The sequence below is a fragment of the Stegodyphus dumicola genome, chromosome X1 (genome assembly GCF_044657685.1).
Source record: "Stegodyphus dumicola isolate Sdum_Otavi_A_Nest chromosome X1, ASM4465768v1".
Taxonomy (NCBI): domain Eukaryota; kingdom Metazoa; phylum Arthropoda; class Arachnida; order Araneae; family Eresidae; genus Stegodyphus; species Stegodyphus dumicola.
The window spans coordinates 156,877,255-156,895,166 of NC_140780.1; the positions used below are offsets into that span (position 1 = coordinate 156,877,255).

General features: G+C 33.6%; 1 protein-coding gene across 4 annotated transcripts in view; it reads left to right on the forward strand.

The window, feature by feature from the left end:
* P5CS (Delta[1]-pyrroline-5-carboxylate synthase) overlaps positions 1–17,912 on the forward strand; it is a 172,770-nt gene that overhangs the window by 127,287 nt on the left and 27,571 nt on the right. The window lies entirely within an intron of this gene.

Here is a 17,912-nt window from a genome sequence, read left to right on the forward strand (position 1 = left end):
ACAACTATGTACTGGGTGTTTTAAAACTATATGTCAAAAATGTAAAGGCAGATCGTGTGTGTGTGTGTGTGATTATAGCAAAGCCTCGAGGGCTATCTGCCTAATGGGAGGAATGCCTTCGTGGAGGACTTTCTAAGGGAAACTGGCTCGTATACACGTTATACATGGGAAAAAACACGAAAACGCCAATGCAGCCAGCCCGTTCGCGTGATTCGAACCTCGGACCGAACTACCAGTGTTCAGCGACTTTACCGCTCCGCCGCTGGTGGGCGTAAAGGCAGGTAGAGGGACTTAAATAAGCAGATTTCTTATAGGAATGTGTGTGCGGTAATGCCGCGTTGAGCCAGTAGAAAGCATTGATGAGTGTGGCGTATAAAAGCTAGTGCGGCTAGCGGATGAGTGCGAGGCTAACTGTATTCTTCTTTTCCCGCATAGATCTTGAGCATCGTGAATCGTTTCATTAATGCGGAGTTTACCGACATACAGTTCATGTATGGGGCTGCACGAGGAGATGAATTAGCTACTCAAAGGATGTACAGGGAGCGATTCCCGGAGTGGAATCAGCCGGATAGTAGAACATTCGAGCATCTTCATCAAGAGTTAAGCGTGGGTGGATCGTCTTATGCGTTCAGGTGTTATACTGGCATTGGAAAATATCTCAAAATTCCTGCAATAGAAGAAAGAATGCTAAACACAGTAGGGTACAATCCTTTGTCAAGCTCGAGAGTTGTAGGAAGTGCTCTGGGTGTGAGCCATGCAATTGTTTCGAGGCCTTTACATGAAGATGAAATACATCCGTATCATTTACAGAGAGTGCAAGCAATGACTCCTGACTATTATCTTCCACGTCTCAACTTTGCTCGTTGGTACCCATAGCAGTCGACAGGCAATCAAATTTTCCCTCCTGTAGATGCTTTATTCACTGATAAGGCTACCTTTACGCAGTTGGGTACAACTAACATTCATCATTCTCACCTGTGCGCTCACGATAACCAACATAACACAATAACACACGCCTACCAAGAAAGGTTTTCCATTAATGTTTGGGGAAGCATTGCTCACGATAACTTAATCTGACCGTACATTCTACCCAATCATTTAACTGGCCACATGTACAGCATCTTCCTACAGGACGTCTTACCTGAACTTTTCGTCGATGTTCGTCGAGCTGTTCGCGGATGAACTCTATTCTTTCTTCCAGCACGATGGAGCCCCAACTTACTTCAACCGGAACATCAGGAATCACCTGGACGTGTCTACTACCAGAACTGGATAGGACGGGGCGGACCAGTTCCCTGGCCACCGTGTTCTCCTGATTTAACCTGTTTAGATTTCTTCTTTTGGGGTCATATTCAAAACCTCGTGTACGAGAGTCCAGTCACATCTGCAGAAAATCTTGTTGGTCACTTGTCTGTTGCTGCTGGACATGTGCTCTACATGCCTGACGTCTTTTCTAATGTATGCCGATCAATGCGCCGCCGCTGTGAATCTTGTATCGCTGTTGGTGGCCGCTCTTTCGAGGATCTATTGTAAACTGTTAGTATTTTGTTTTCCTTTACTTATCTTTTCAGTTTCCTGTGATTCATACTGCTTTAAGTGCTAGCGCTTTAATGCGGCACTACCGCACACACATTACGAAATCTGCTTATTGCCTCTACCTGCCTTTACATTTTTGACATATAGTTTTGAACCATCCTGTATGCTAGGTAGAGCCATCTCATGAATGTAGCTTATTATTAATAAATCATTATTCTGAGGAAGTGAATTAAAATTTTACGTTTCTTTTCCATCGATAACATTCTGGCGTCCAACTTATGTCTTGTGGTGATTATAATAGTATTTAGTCTGAGGACATTAAGGCAATTTATTAGACCAAGCTGTTTAAACTTTTCAGTAGATATTTAGAGGTAATAATGTTTTTCTGAAAGCAGGAGATATGAAAAATGAGCAATATCCTCTCCGGGACTCGAACCACCGACCTCTCGAATACGCACGGAGTGTACTGACCACTACAACATGAAGGCATGCTAAGAAGGCGGGAGAAATACCTTATAGATAGTCACAGAATGTCATAAAACTTGAGCAGGAGATCACTAGAACAAAAAGGAAAGAAAAAATGGAAAATGTCTTACTGGTAAAAAAATATTATGGATACACCCCTTAGAATAATTAAAACTATCTCTATGGTCCCTATTCTTCAATGTTCAACAGTATGTTGTTTTTAATGTAAAAGATGAACAGCGTAAGAGATAAATAGTGATTTTAAAAAAGCATTCTTAAATATTCGATTACTTGTATAGGATGATTGTATTAATGAATTTATAGTGTACTTATGTTTTTTTCTTTTTATCTCTTAGGTAAGTCATAAATGGTTTTTTAAAGACATTCTACTTCAGCAGTAGGTGATATTTTTAACCCTTAGAATAATTCGTAAAATAGTTTCAAGTACGTCCCCCCCTTCCGCCCGTAATTTATTGTGTTTCGCAGATTTTATGCTCTTTTCTTCCTTTTAATTTTGTTCTGCAGATACTGTGTTCTTTGTTTCATGTCTTCGAGTCCCATCGCATTTGTGCTTTTCATACTTTATGTTTTGAAAATGTGTATGTTAGAGCATTTCAGGCTCTCTTTAGGCTCTCTTCAGGCTCTCTCTCTGATTGTGAAATTAATTCAATTAATTATCTTACGAATATAATATTTAGCAATCATACGTATAATTTGCAGTTCCGATTTTTCAAGACATCACAAAGTCCACAAGATTTTGCAAGAGAATATATTATTTAGTACTTTGCAGCTTAGTCACACTTGATCAAACAAATTATGGGCTTGTAAACAATCGTTCATGTGTAATTTAGTCAGGTATTTTTTTTTTAATATTAACATGCAAAATGTAGTACTGATGTTAAATAATGCAAAAATTTTAGACTTGATTTTATTTATGTAAGTAAAGAAGTTTTTGACGTAATATACATTTACCTTTTTTTATCTCATTTTGCGGGCGAAAAGTTTTACATAAGTTGGAAATAAGGTTTATGTATTCTGCAGTAAAGATTAACCATTCATTCATTCATATAATGATTTATCGGTATTGAAAGTTGTTTTTTCATTTTATGGAAAATTTATGCGGCAAAAGTAAATTTAGAAATTTTTGCATTGGTTACAATTTTTACCCTTTTGCAGAGATTGGTATATAAGCGAAACACATTTTGTCGAATTACAGAATTGGCGTAGAACAGTGTTTGTTTATTTAAATCTCGTTCCCGTCATTAACTTTTGCTAACATTTTTTAGGATCCTAACGTGTTCAAAAACTCAAAAACTTACCGCATCATTACGTAAATTATATCCTTATATGTTACATGAAGGTGATTAATTGAATACAAACTCAACTAAAATACTTACATGTTTTTTTACTAATATTTCTAGTGATTTTATTTTTATGAGAAACGGTACCAGCCTTTGTTGATATACGAGGACTGAAGGTCATTTGTGCTCTAAGTTCATAAAGCATGATACATACTGCAGCCCATTAGCGCTACAGCGGTAAGATAGCTTAACACTGATCGTTCGACTGGCTTTCAAATCCCAGCGAACAAGTTGGTTCCAAGAGAAATTTCGCGATTTTCTCCATTTATAAAGTAAATGAGAGCAAGTTTCCTATAAAAGTCGTCCACGAAAACATTCCTTCTCTTAGACAGATAGCCCACGTGTGTTTTTTCATGATACAAGTAACCTAAGAAGAAATGAGGGGAAAATGCAGCACATATTAGTTGGTCAAGGGATAGAAAAATTTTAATAGATGTAGCAGAACATTTTTGAAATCAATTCTTGGGTACAAATGACCGGGAGTTCTAAATCACCGAGAGTTCTTAAATATTAAATAACTTCAGTGCCTTTATTGAATCTTAAAATTGGGTTGATTGAGTTGGATTTATTGAATCTTAAAATTTTCAATTTGCTAAGAAAGACGAATCATCTACAGTAGTGCTTATATCAATTCTGAAAATTCTAAATTAGCGAATCAATGTGCGACATGCATGATTAATTACATCAAACTCTTCTAATAATTAATGTAAAAACTGTAAAATTGGGGCGGGATTGTAAAAAATCTATAGATATTTAGAAATACAAGATTTGACAGTTGAGGAAAATTCAAAAATATACTAATTATCATAAAAGATGAATAGAAAATAATTATAATGTATAAATGAAAATGTTTTCCCTTTTTGTTTATTTTCACAAATTTTAAAAAATGATATAAATCTAAAATTTTGTTACTTAGTTTTACAAATAATACGTCTTACTAAAACGATTTAACATATTTAGGCTTCTACAATGATGTCAAAAATTTAAAAAAGGAAATCTAACAGAAAAAATCCTGATTTGGTTAATTTAAAGCAGTTAACGCAGTTTATGATAAATAAAACATTAATTAAAGCATCACAGGCTTCAGTATGAGAATAGATTAGCATCATCATCAAATCAGATTATTCAGGTTATGGCAAAGTACCATAAGATTATCTGCCGAGAGGATATGGATGTCTTCATGGAGGACTCTTTATAGTGTGCAGCTGATCCAAAAATTATTATTTAATACGTCTGATAGAAACTGACTCGTATTTATGTTACCTGTTTCCGCGAAATCATCAGTCTTCATTAGCTCCCTTCCCAAAGGGGTTGCATAGTGGGGGGCCGAATGGAACTTGACCTCTCTCGAAAGGTAGGAAAGCAAAAAAAAAAAAAAAAAAGTAATAATAATAATAATAATAATAATAATAATAATAATAATTAATAAATAAAAAATAAAAATAAAAAATAAAAGAATAAAAAAAGAATTTTTAAAATAAATATTCGAAAAATATGTACCATCTCAGATCTTTGCATGAATGAAGATAATAATGTGTTTGAAAGAAGAGAGAAAGATGTTCAAACTCTGCAATGATTTTGGCAATGCACTAAAAGACTGTTTCCTAAAGTAAAAAATCTGATGTGTACACCACATGACTTCCTTGTACGGAATATTAAATTATACGCATTTTTTCTTGCATTTCGTTTAAACTTATTGGATTGAATTCAACCTACTTCGCCGACAGCGCATAAACCACAATAGAATAAATGTATTCTTTCAAATTCAATATTTGTTTACCATAGCGACACTCTGGCGCTAGGTTCACTTAACAGTATTATATTTCGTTCATATTATAACTCAAAGCACAAAATTTATATCATTTAAAGAATTATCTAATCGTTGCCACATGTTCTATTCAAGTACTATAATAAAGCTAGAACGATGTATAAAAGAAATTAAGCAAACAAAACAAAAAAGAAACAGTTTTCAAAGACGATTGAGTATTTCTCATTCAATTAATTCAGTTCTCACTTCGCGACAAGGAAAAAATACATAAAAACCCAAAATATCTGTATTAAAAATTGCGAAGTAAATCTTAAACACGTATTTCCTCGAAAAAATTCCAGAAAGGATTAAGCGTGATTTAATTCGCAATAATAAATGAATGCGTTATCTTTGTTGTTGCGAAGCTACGTTTCTCTAGATTGGCAACAAATCCACTACTCTGCTGTTTCAAATGTAAACAAGCAATGGCCGCCATCAGAAACATTATTAGGCTTAGCGGCACTTAAACAACTTTAAAATTGTTGATAATTCTAAAATTATTGCATACAGATTTACTAAAGGCATAAAAACCTTAACCGGAAGATAAGAACAACATAATTCAATCATTTTTAAAGCAAAAAAATGTACAATTTACAAACATATAAGAGTAAAGAAACTGAGGTCACTGAGCCGGGTAACAGAGTGGATATATATATAAATATATTTATATACGTTTGGTGCGGCCGATTGCAACCAAAATACGAGGTGCACATCTACATGTTATAGCAGTCCTATATACAAAATTTCAACGTTCTGAGGCTACTCGTTTTTGAGTTATGCGAGATACGTACGTACATACATACGTTCGTACAGACGCCACAAAAAATTCTCTTCAGAATTAATTTTAAAGCAGTTTTATAATTTTTTTGAAGGAAACGAGTCTTTTATTCTGTCCTTACGTACAGATATCACGCAAAAACATCGTTAAATTGCATTCGATAGCGGTCAAAATGGATATTTTCGTTGAAATATGCTGCCTGAAACTTTTCGCGATTACAATACTTCCTTTTTACTTCGTACAAGGAAGTAAAAACAATATTCTTCCAAAATTCTGCATAAAGGTGAGTTATAATAAAGTCTTTCAGAGTAAATATTCGTTCTAAAACGACGTTCTTTCTTCTAAAACTACAATTTCTTTGGTCTTAATTGCGCTTTTGCAGCTTTTAATTCTTTCATTTATGCAAATCCAATAAACTACATTTTCCTTATTTTTATTCTGAATTCGATACTGATAACCTTTATAAAGGGCTAAAGGTTTTTCCCTTTTAGTTCAGATAATGTCTAAAACATTCATATTGATTAACATAAGATGTCAAAATAACAGCTAATATTGTAGCAGAATTACAAATGGAATGGAACTTAAGATTTCAAAAGGAGCCTAAACTAAGATATGTCTTAAATCTTACGAAGACTAACTTATTCACGAAGAAACTACCCAGCTCTTCATAATGAATCATTGTGACGTCACCTGAGGAGCTGTGGGAGGGGTACCGTACTCTCCGATTTCGCGGGAATAGGAAGAATTTTAAAAAACGCTGGAAGAGGACTCGCAGAAACAGAACTAATTCGGGCTTTCTAAGGAAAACACGTTATATGTGGGGAAAACCACGAAAAGCCACTTTGCTAAGAATCGAACCCAGGTCTAACTACCAGTATTCAGCAACTTAAGCGCTCACCCTCTTATAAGTTTCCTTAAGCTTTACACGTAATTGTAACGAATGTAACTACTACGAGTAAAAAATCTTTCTAAGATATCAATTCATGTTTCTAGTTGATTTTTGGTATTCTGTGGAGGTGATCACCTTAGAAAGATGATGTTCGTTGCAGGTGTTTATTTATACATTTAGAAATGCTGGTCACTTTTGGAAAGGGTCGCCAATCGTTTATGGGCTACTAGATGGTCCGGATCTAGGTGGATCACGCACTGGTGCATAGTAAAAGTATATTAAATCCTCTGTTAGACGATCATCTATCTTTCCAATTATTTTGGTCTTCGGTGGAGGTGGTCGTCTTAGAAAGATAATGCTTAATTACAAGCGTTTATTTCTACTCTGGGTAATTATTTTGGAAGACGTCGCCACAAGAGGGTTCACTGTATATTAAATGTTTAAATCCAGATTACATGATTGTAGGAACAATTTTAATTAGATTTTAAAATTTTAATATAATTTTGAAATAAACCTCTTAATTTTTAATAACTGTGATTTTCTTGTTTTCCTATTCCGCCTTAAATGCAAAATTAAACAATTGTTTCCTGTGCAAATACGTTACTTTTAATTAAAATCAAATGAGGGAAAAAATATGCGACAATTAATTAGCTAAAAAATTGAGTACTATTCTTATCGCAAACCGTGACTTAAATTGCCTCTACAAGTGTTTGTTATAATACTGTTTTATACCGAAGCTCAGATGAATTCGTTTTCAATTATGCGACAATCAATGCTTCACTAAACCGCAGCTTAAGGCTATAACTACGTGGGGAGCAGTTACTAATGACCTGATAATGACACTCACTGGACAACCCGCCTTCGCCCGCTGGACACCACTCTATTTTTACCATAAGGGAGAAACAGAAGCTCGCAGATCTTATTGCAATCATTCTCAGAAGTTTCTGTTACCCGAAGCTACGGTTACTGTGATAAAACTTTTATCTCCCAGCTTGGCGATCTTTCTAAACATGCCTTACATTTCCCATTGCAGACGAAGGGTGACTTATTTTCCGGTGACCATCTTTCCGTTCCTTTTTTTCCGGGTGACATTTTTTCCTACAACCACCTCTTAACGCTGTTACCAGTAGCCACCTGCCTCTTAACAAGACATACTTAACTGCTACTGTTAGACATACTTCCCACGCTCTTGTTAGATGCTTAGATTTCGTTAGTTTTATTAACATTTGTGCATTATTCATTGCTTTTTCAAGTTGATTGCTTAGTGATACATTTTTGTTTCTGTATATTTTCGTGCGAAATTGTGTTATCAGCATTATGCCTTCTCATTGTATTGTTCCTGGATGCAAAGGAAATTATGATAATGGTCCTCGTGTGAGAATCTACAGTTTTCCATCTAATGAAATTTAAAAAAAGAAATAGCTTAAAGCTATACCTCGGAGCAATTTTAAATTAACGATAGCTTCAAAAGTTTGTGAACTTCATTTCAAAGATGAAGATATTGAGATGGAGACAAGTGCATATGATCCATCCTCTGGAAAAAAAAATAAGTGCACCTCTTTCACGTTCTCGATTAACGAAACAAGCAATACCATCTTTATTTCCGGGTTGCCCTGCATATTTATCCTATCAGAAACAGAATCGAGAATCTCCGTATGATAAAAAATACGATTACAAAATCAGCAACTGCATTTGGCTGTAAAGGAAAGCATGAAAACGAAATCAGAAGAAGAAGCAAAATACATGTTTTCAACATATGCAAACTTTTTAAAGTGATTAGATACTCAGCAAATCCCGTTATTTTGGTCTATAATCAGAGAGGAAGATGAGACATTATTTATTTACATCAATACTCAAGCAGCACCAGTTATTGAAGCCTCTGTTGTTCTTAAATATGATTTAAGTGTCTCGGCATTTATTGGTAATGCTGCAATAAAATCATGCAAAGAACGTAACTTTCCTGTGAAAGTTGGAGATATCAGAAACCTCCAAGAAATACTAGATGGTGTGCAGTATCTGTTAATATCTGTAGGTCAAAATGATATTCAGTCACTTTTGGATACAATTTTGGAATTAATTTTTTGGCCGAACAAGTTTCACTTTTCTCGGTCAATAAAGTTAAACGGAGATACTCACCAGAAATGCTAATATTTTCACCTTTATTGCATTCCATATCTCCACACGCGTATAAGTTCTTACGACATTCGGGAAATATAATTCTTCCCCATCCAGCAACAGTTAGAAAAATTTGTACTCAATTTAATGAAAGTCCCTTTAAAGAGCAATTTGAAGTAAACTTCCTTCATTATGCGAGAGAGAAATTTGTGGAACTTCAACCTCATGAAAGAATTGTTTCTGTAATGATGGATGAAATTCATATTAAACCATATTTAGATTTCAGAGGAGGTAATATTGTTGGCTCTTCTTTTAACACTAAGGATGCAGCAACAGGTGCTTATGTTTTTATGATTCAGAGCTTACTCTCCCAGTATAAAGATGTTGTGCATATTTTACCTATGAAAACCATAACAGGGGATATATTGCACTTTATACACTCACGTCCATAAATTAAGGATAATGATAAATCAGGCAAAGGAAGAGTTAGAAGCAAAGCAAATTTGACTTATTTGTAAAGCTTATTTATTAAACAAAAGGTAAAGAGCAAAAAAAGATGCTATATGTTTGATATTATTAAAAAAATTAACAATTTTTTCTCCCTCGAGCAAATTACAAGAAAAGCCTATTTACAAAAAACCAATATTACATGGTTGGTATGATTGTTAATACATTGTATGTCTCCCAGACGATGCAATACAGTCGTACAACGCCTAGGCATGCTGAGTATGAAATTATCGATCTGATCTTGGGGGGGGGGATATTACACCACTCAAAACGCAATGCTCTCCGAAGTTCCGGTAGACATGTAGGAGGAGGTTGACGGGCTGCAACTCGTCGGCCAAGCATGTCCCACACGTGCTCTACTGGATTCAAGTCCGGTGAGAATGCTGGCCAGTCCATACAGATGATATCCTCCGATTGAAGGCATTCGCTTGCGATGTTTGCACGGAGAGGATGGGCGTTGTCATCCATAAAATCAAATTGTGCGCCCATGGCGCCCCGAAACAAACGTACATGTTGTTCCAGAATGACGTTTGAACATGCAGGTCAGTTCTGGAACCCAGAATAATTCCACCCCAAAGGAGCACTCCTGCACCAACGTAACGGTGTCGTTCAATGATGTTTTCTTGGTGGTAATGGGTACCTGGAGCTCTCCATATGAAAGTCCGGCGGGAATCAGACTGCAAGCTAAACCTGGACTCGTCGGAAAACATCACACAAGCCCACTGTTGCGGTGTCCACAATGCATGCTCTCTACTCCAGGCTAAACGCAAACGACAGTAAGTTGCAGTAAGTGGAACGCATCTGACAGGTCTACGAGCATATAGACCAATCTGCCCTACGAGTCTGTACACGGTCTGCCTTGAAATTGTCGTACCAGTGGCTGAAGAGAGCTGACGAGACAGGTCTGAGGCTGTGTTCCGCCTGTTTCTTTTGGCAATAACTGCCAAATACCGGTCCTCATACGGCGTTGTAACTCTGGGGCGACCTGTGCTGTAACGTCTACTCACATTACCATCATCTTGGAATCGTTGCCAAAGCCTGGAGATGACACTCTGGGCAATTCCAAGTTCGTCTGATACTTCCAGTTGGGTACACCCACATTCCAGACGGCCGATAATTCTACTACGTAAAAAATCATCCAAATGCGTCCTTTGTGTCATAACTATTCGGTTATTGCACTGAAATGCTCATAAAGCGCCTGCGAACAATTATACTTCTTTGCCTGTATTCCTTATATATCACTCTCTTACACTCTCGTCGTTGTGACGTACCATCGGTGTCGTCTGGTTACTTCCTGAAATTTGGATATGATTCTTGAAGATGTGTGTAGTTATTTTACAGGTGATATATTTATTTTAGAGTTCGATTTCCGCGTGACTCCGAATTATCCTTAATTTATGGACATGAGTGTACTTAAAAAGATTGTAATAGGATTAGAGAATATAGGATTTTTCGTGGTTTGTGTAGGAAGTGACAATAATTCACTCAATCGCAAAGCTATGTGTTATTTCTCAAATCCACCAAAACTGAGTATCGTTTATCCTCATGCAGTGAAAACAGACAGACCCTTATTTTATGTAATTGATGCAGTACATATATTAAAATGTATACGAAATAACTGGTTGAATCATAAAAACGTAAATCAATGTTTTCAATACCGAGATTTTGAGACATTTGAAAACAATGTTATTATGAAAACTGCATCTTTTTATACTCTAAAAAAAACTATATGAAGCTTAAAAGTATAATTTAGTTACATTTAATCGCTCTTTGACTTTTAAATCTCTTAACCCATCGAATTTAGAGAAGCAGAATATCAAACTGGCATTGCAAGTTTTTAATGAACATGTAGTGAATGCTCTAGTGGAACCAGAAGAAAAAAAGAATCTGCAATTTGCCAAAGAAACCGGAAATTTTATTAAAATAATTCATGTTTGGTGGTGCATTATAAATTTAAAAAGTCCCCATAAAGGAATACGACAAAGAAATGAAAATATGAATGCATTAACTAATTTGCCTGACGATGAAAACGTGAAGTTCTTAAGAAAATTTTTAATTGGCTGGATGTTTGGAAAAGCATGGGATGCACTACAGGGAATTTTACGAAGAAACTCATCATGCTCTTACTCAAACAACTCATGCTTTGTTGGAAATGAAGGAGTATTGTATCGAAGAGCTGATAATGAAATATTTTCTCTGTGGAAAATTACAAACTGGTTCTTTAGAAGAGAGATTCGGAAAGTATAGATTTTTAGCCGGATCGCAATATCATGTCTCAGTGAGGCAAATATTTGAATGTGAGTCCGAACTCAGATTACAAAACACTTTTTCATTGAGATCTGCAACTTTTGGTCAAATTACTATTGATGAATTTAATGCTGTGTCTTCATGTGAAAAGGAAGATGAAGTAATTAATTACTTGAATATTGATGTAACTAATGAAGATATTTTAGGCATCGAAAGTGTAATACCAGTTTTTACATACCTTGCAGGATATTGTGTTTATGCCATATGCAAAAAACATAAGTGTTCATCATGTATGTCACAGTTTTCAATTGATAAAGAACTGATATGGGAAGATTCCTATCGCTTAATTTCAAGTATTGATAGAGGATGTTTAAAGTATCCTCACCCAGACATTGTGAATATTATTGTGCATTGCTATATAGTAGTTCAAAATCTTCTTTCTGAGAAATACGAAAATTAATTTTTAAAAGTTCAAAATCAACGAAATTTTGCAGTGACTCTTGCATTTTCTATTATAAATAGGCTAGAATTATTTAATTAAATTGATATATGTGAGTTAGGTCATACTGCTGAGTATTGTGTGAAACAAATTTTGTGGGTGTGCATAAACATTTTACTTAAGAATGACTGTTGTAAAAAAAATGATAACTATAGAAAACCCTGTTTAAAAAGAAAACTACAAACACTACAGAAAGCAAATATCTAAAATAAGGTATTTATATTTTAGAAAACATTCCATTGCATTTAAAAAATATCAGTTATTTTATTGCATATTTATTTGTAAACTTTTTGTTGGCTTTTATAAGTTATAATTTTTTATTCATTAGGATTTAAGGGATGAATTTATGTTTACTTTTGACATCTGAAGCATCATCCCTTGTAATAATTACTAAGACTAGTAATATAAAAATTGTCAGCAAAATTTATGATTATTTATTTTAATTGGAAACTAATTTTATATGAAATAACTGTCCTAAGGGGTTAAAAACATAACACTTATTTCATTACATAATGTGTAGAATATCAAATGCTGAGTAAATTTGATTCTTGACAGAGTACTGTGTTCTTAAATTTAAATATCAATGCTTTTTGAAAATCATTAAATATCATTTTATCATGATGAAGCTTAAATGCATATGTTTAGCTAATATAGCTTCTGTTCACTTTTATATATGTTATTATCATGCAATAAGTTTGTTTAAAATTTGTTATGCAATGTAAATCTTTCTGAGAATGATAGAAAAGTTTCTAAAGTAATGTATGTAAGATTCATATTAAGGTAATTAAATTGCGAAACTGCAAACTGAAATTTTAAAAATGTACAGTAATTGAGTTCATATGTAGACATACTTGTTTTCATTGTATTTCAATTCAATGCAATTTTAAAAACAATTTTTTCTAATTATCTTTTGAATTATATTACAATCTTTAAGTTGAGTACATGGCACCACCAAAAAGATATGTAAGGTAAATTTAAAAAAAATTGCTTACATTATACAAGAAAATTTTGAACATGATGTTAGGATTTATATTTTCTTTTCATGTGGATATTAATAGAAAAGATATTTTCAGAACAGAGGTAACGCTTATAGTTAAATAGGTATATAATGTAAATATTTGCAAGAAATTTCAGTTTCTAAAAATTTTTTAAGTATTTCATATATGTTAAAAATATTTTCAAAAATATTGTGTATAAGTTTATTAAAAAAACTTTTTTCCTGTCTTATTTGGAATTTTAATATTGATAGTCTTCAGAGCTATGTAATAAACATTATCTCAATTAAACTACAGATTCTGTCGAATAATTATGTAGCATTAACCCCTTCGCACCGACTGTCACGTATACGTGCCAGCAACGAACGCACTTACCTACCGGCCGACACGCAGGCGTGCCAGAGGATTATTCCATTCTCTACCGACTGTCACGTATTTGTGCCAGTACTTTGGAACGTTTTTCAAACTATAATTTCTGCCACAAGATGGCACTGTATGTCCATATGGTTTCAGATACATGTAAATTAGACCTTCTACTCGAAATGAGAGAAGCATGACTCACATACACGTGTTTTTGATTACATAAACAAACGGGGAAATAAATAAATGTTTCCGAATGGCGTGATTTATGACGTCTCTTTAAATCGCATTTTATTCGCACGTGGCAGTTGTTTACTGTAAGTAGAGAAGTTTTATTTGCTCTAAAGCGTTGAGTATTTCGGTTGCAGTTCAGTTTTTAGAAAATAATTAGATCTTGTTAGACGTGAATTCTTTGTTTTTACCGTTACAATGTCGAAGCGTCGAAAATGTTTAACAGAGCATGAAATAGCAGAAATGATGCAAAATATTTCAGATATTGATTCTGAAATTCTGATATTCTGATATTGATTCTGAAAGATTAACTGAAAGACATTTTCCAAAACTTTGTTCAGAAGAGACTGATAAGAAAATGAGACGACGATGCTTCGTTTGTTCACATTCCCGGAAAAATCCTCCAAAACGGCAAATGAGTTATTACGAGTGCAAGGAATGTAACGTAGGACTGTGTGTAGATCCCTGTTTTCAAATTTTTCATACGAAAAGAGAATTTTAAGTAATATATTTAGTTTTCAGATGTATAATGTTAAAATTCATAAAATGATGAGTAATTAAAATAAAATGTGTAAAATATGCATTTAAACAAGAAATAAGGTAATTAAAGTATATATATAAAAATATTTATAAAGCATAAGCCGTTTAAATACTCTATAGAGTATTATTAAACAATGAGTTGATACTTCGGAAATTTCATGGATTTAGGCTTAGTAGCAAAAAAGCCTGGAGAAACGCTCGCGTAAGACACTGCCGGCCTCAGCGATAAGCGCGCGATTTCGCTACCCGGCTCGAAGGGGTTAAGAGGAAAACATTAACTGTAATACAGATTAACATACAATATGTAAGTAAGAAATAATTTTAAAGATAGACTATTTAGTAATTTATTACATTCAGAAAAATTTTCTGACTGATATAAGGCATTTAAATGTTAGTCTAAATATTAAGTAATCTCTTGCATTCATGTTTTATAATCCTGCTACATTAATATGATAGATATAAATAAAAATATGCAATAATTATAGATTGAGAGATAATATGTGTTCCCACTGGCAAACATTTTGTTAAAGTAGTGGGTGAAACAAAAAATTTGATGCGGTGGTGAGAATCAACGAGAGACACAAAGACAGTACAGAAAAATCAAAATAAAAATTTTCGCTACTTGAATTTTAAAACTAATTTTTCCTTCAAAGAAATGATTTGCTTTTAAAAGCACCACACCATTCTCAAATAATTTTGTTTTGAAAATAAATACTAAAAAAGAAAATGAAAATACTTCATATTCGTATAAGCTTTGTAAAACATAATATTGCCGCTTGTAGCTTTGTTTTAGACTGATTTTATAGTATGAGATACCAATTTCCTAGAACATGGTTTAGAAAAACGGGTGTTTAGCAAGGAAGCTAAGCTGCACGAAGACCGGTCCCGTAGCAGTGACGTAGTAACTCAGCGCGCAGGCCTTATCTATCTCGATGGTGACGATTCAGGCCCTTGATAAGCTTCGTAGTCAAAAAGAGTTAAGGGGCTAACTCGATTAGAATCTTGATAGCTTCGGCTATATCTCTTTAGTTAATCTTAGTTTTAGTTTATTTCTTAGTCTCTTAAGTTCAAGCCCAAGTGTCGGCTTTTATTGTACGTTCCAAGACGGAGTTCTGTTAAATCTTATTGCAATAATAAAGGGTTAGTTACCCTTCCATCTTGTTGTTTCTTGTCACACGAACTTAAGCTATTATTCGCTAACTAATTCTTAAGGTTACTTGCTTTTGACTGCAAATACACAGTGGTAAACCTTACATACTTTATAGAATATTTATTAATATTATATTAATACTATTTGTTATTATTATACTAATATTTATTGCTTTGGAACTACACTGGTATTACATTTTAACAGAAATGTCTGTAAAATGGATTTAAAAGGGATATTTTCCGTGATGTCTGTACGTATGTATGTAGCATAGCTCAAAAACGCTTGGGCGTAGAACGTTAAAATTTTGCATAAGGATTGCTGTAAAGTCTAGTTGTGCACCTTCTTTTCTTATTGCCAATTGGCAGAACTAAGCGGCTCTCTATTTATATGTATACAAATAAATACAAAGAGGAAAAAAATCTTAAAATCTAAAGGATTTCAAAATTTATTTAAATAGGACTTAAAATGTAAAATGCTGCTCTATTGCTGCTGAAATTAAAAATTTTTATTTCAATAAAGAATATATAGATTATTAAATTATCTCCTAAGGAAATTAGAAGAAAATTTAGAACGCAAATCAAAATTGGAATATGTAATTAATTAAGCAGAAATTTGCAATTTACTAAATGTTGAATAAATAAAAATTAAAATTTTTAAGAAAAGTATATTTAAACAATGAAATTAAATATTTAAAGAAGAGTATATTTAAACAATTAAAATCGTTTCTGATTCCATAGAAAGATCTCGAATTTTAAGTGGAACTGGAATCATCAATCACCAACAATTAATTTGGATTGCGTTTCTTCTTTTTCGCATTTCTGAACAAAATCCGCATTCCAAATGCAAATTTGCCAATCAATATTATACAATATCTTACTTTAAACCTCACATTATTTAAAAATAAAAAAAAAAAATTAAAAAAAATTTCGCCGCCGCGATGAGAAGCATTTAATTTCGAAATGAAAATACTAGTAGTATCTAATCGGAACAATTCATAAACTAAAAATTACGAAGCAATGAAATAAAATGTAAAAGTAACTAACGAAACGCAAAAAATAAATGTCTTATTAATAATGGGTTTTACATGTAAACTCGCCGAAATTAGTTTTAAATTTTACTTGCTGTAAGGATGAATTTAATTTATTCACCCTTACTAAAATAAATTTTTTTCAAAATGGCGCCTTAAGAGCAACAAGCTTAGTGCCTAAGGGTTGCCATGAGTAAAGTAAGTATGGTATAGTCCATTTTACAGTAATGCTACAAGCTGATTCTGTATTGGCTTGAAAATTGAGAAAGTAGGGGGGGGGGGTTGCCATACACACACATATACCCTTATCCGACTTAAAAGTTCTTAGCCTTTTCGCTGTCTTTTTTTGTAGTCATATACTTCCAGTTACAGAAGGATTTTAAATGAGGAAAATATTCATGTCTTGGAAATGTCAAATTTAAAAGAAAATTTTATTTCCGACAAATAACAAATAAAATCTAAATTTTAATACGGTCTCCTGGATCATATTTTAATATTTAGGAAAGCTTGATACTTATTATGAAAATGTAAAATTAGAAGTTTGGCTCTCGTACGAGAAAAATTGGCAGGAATATTCAGTTTCAAAATTTGAAATTTTTTATGTCATTTTCAACTTTCCTTCAGAGATCGGTTAATTTAGTTAGAATATTTCGATAAAATAAGTTTAAATAAAGTGCAGCATAAAATGTGTATAATTTAGTAGGCTGTACAATTAAGTCATGTAGCTTCAATATCAATCGTATTTGCTTTTAATAATATTCCAAGAGAAGAAAACCGCAAATAGATAAGAGTGGGTCGATGGAGGCCCGTCGATACTACAGGTGAATGATGGTTGTCCTATTTCGTTGAAGCCAACAAAGGGATGCGTTGGAACTATTTAATGTGGAGTTATGTGTCATAGAATATATAATCATGTTGAGGAAGAACATAGAATAGAAAACGCTGTTGAAAAAGAATTTACAGAATAGTGTTGAATTCGAGCTGACTGGACAAAAGTCGCTCCATGCACACGTGTGAACCGCTATTCACTATCGCTATTACATGTAATGGACACGAAATTCTCAATAGAAAGAAAGTCCTTGAATATCGAATCGGAAGAAAGCGTTCTGCTAAATTGAGTCTTATTTTATGCTGCAGCACGTGGACGGTCGATTACTTGTACGTTACCTTCCTGGTTAATGTTGATACCAAGATACACTGCTAAATAAAAACGAGCCAACGAAGGCGTTGTCATTCTTTAAACACTGCCAAACATTTAGGTTCAAATTTTCATTTTTTTTAAAGGGGAAAAACGAGTTTCACACATAACTGGCCATCGTTTCGGACCGTCTATTCATAATAACTATTTTCCTCTTTTGAATGCTTCCATTTAGTAAGATAATGTAATAATGTACAATGTTCTTCT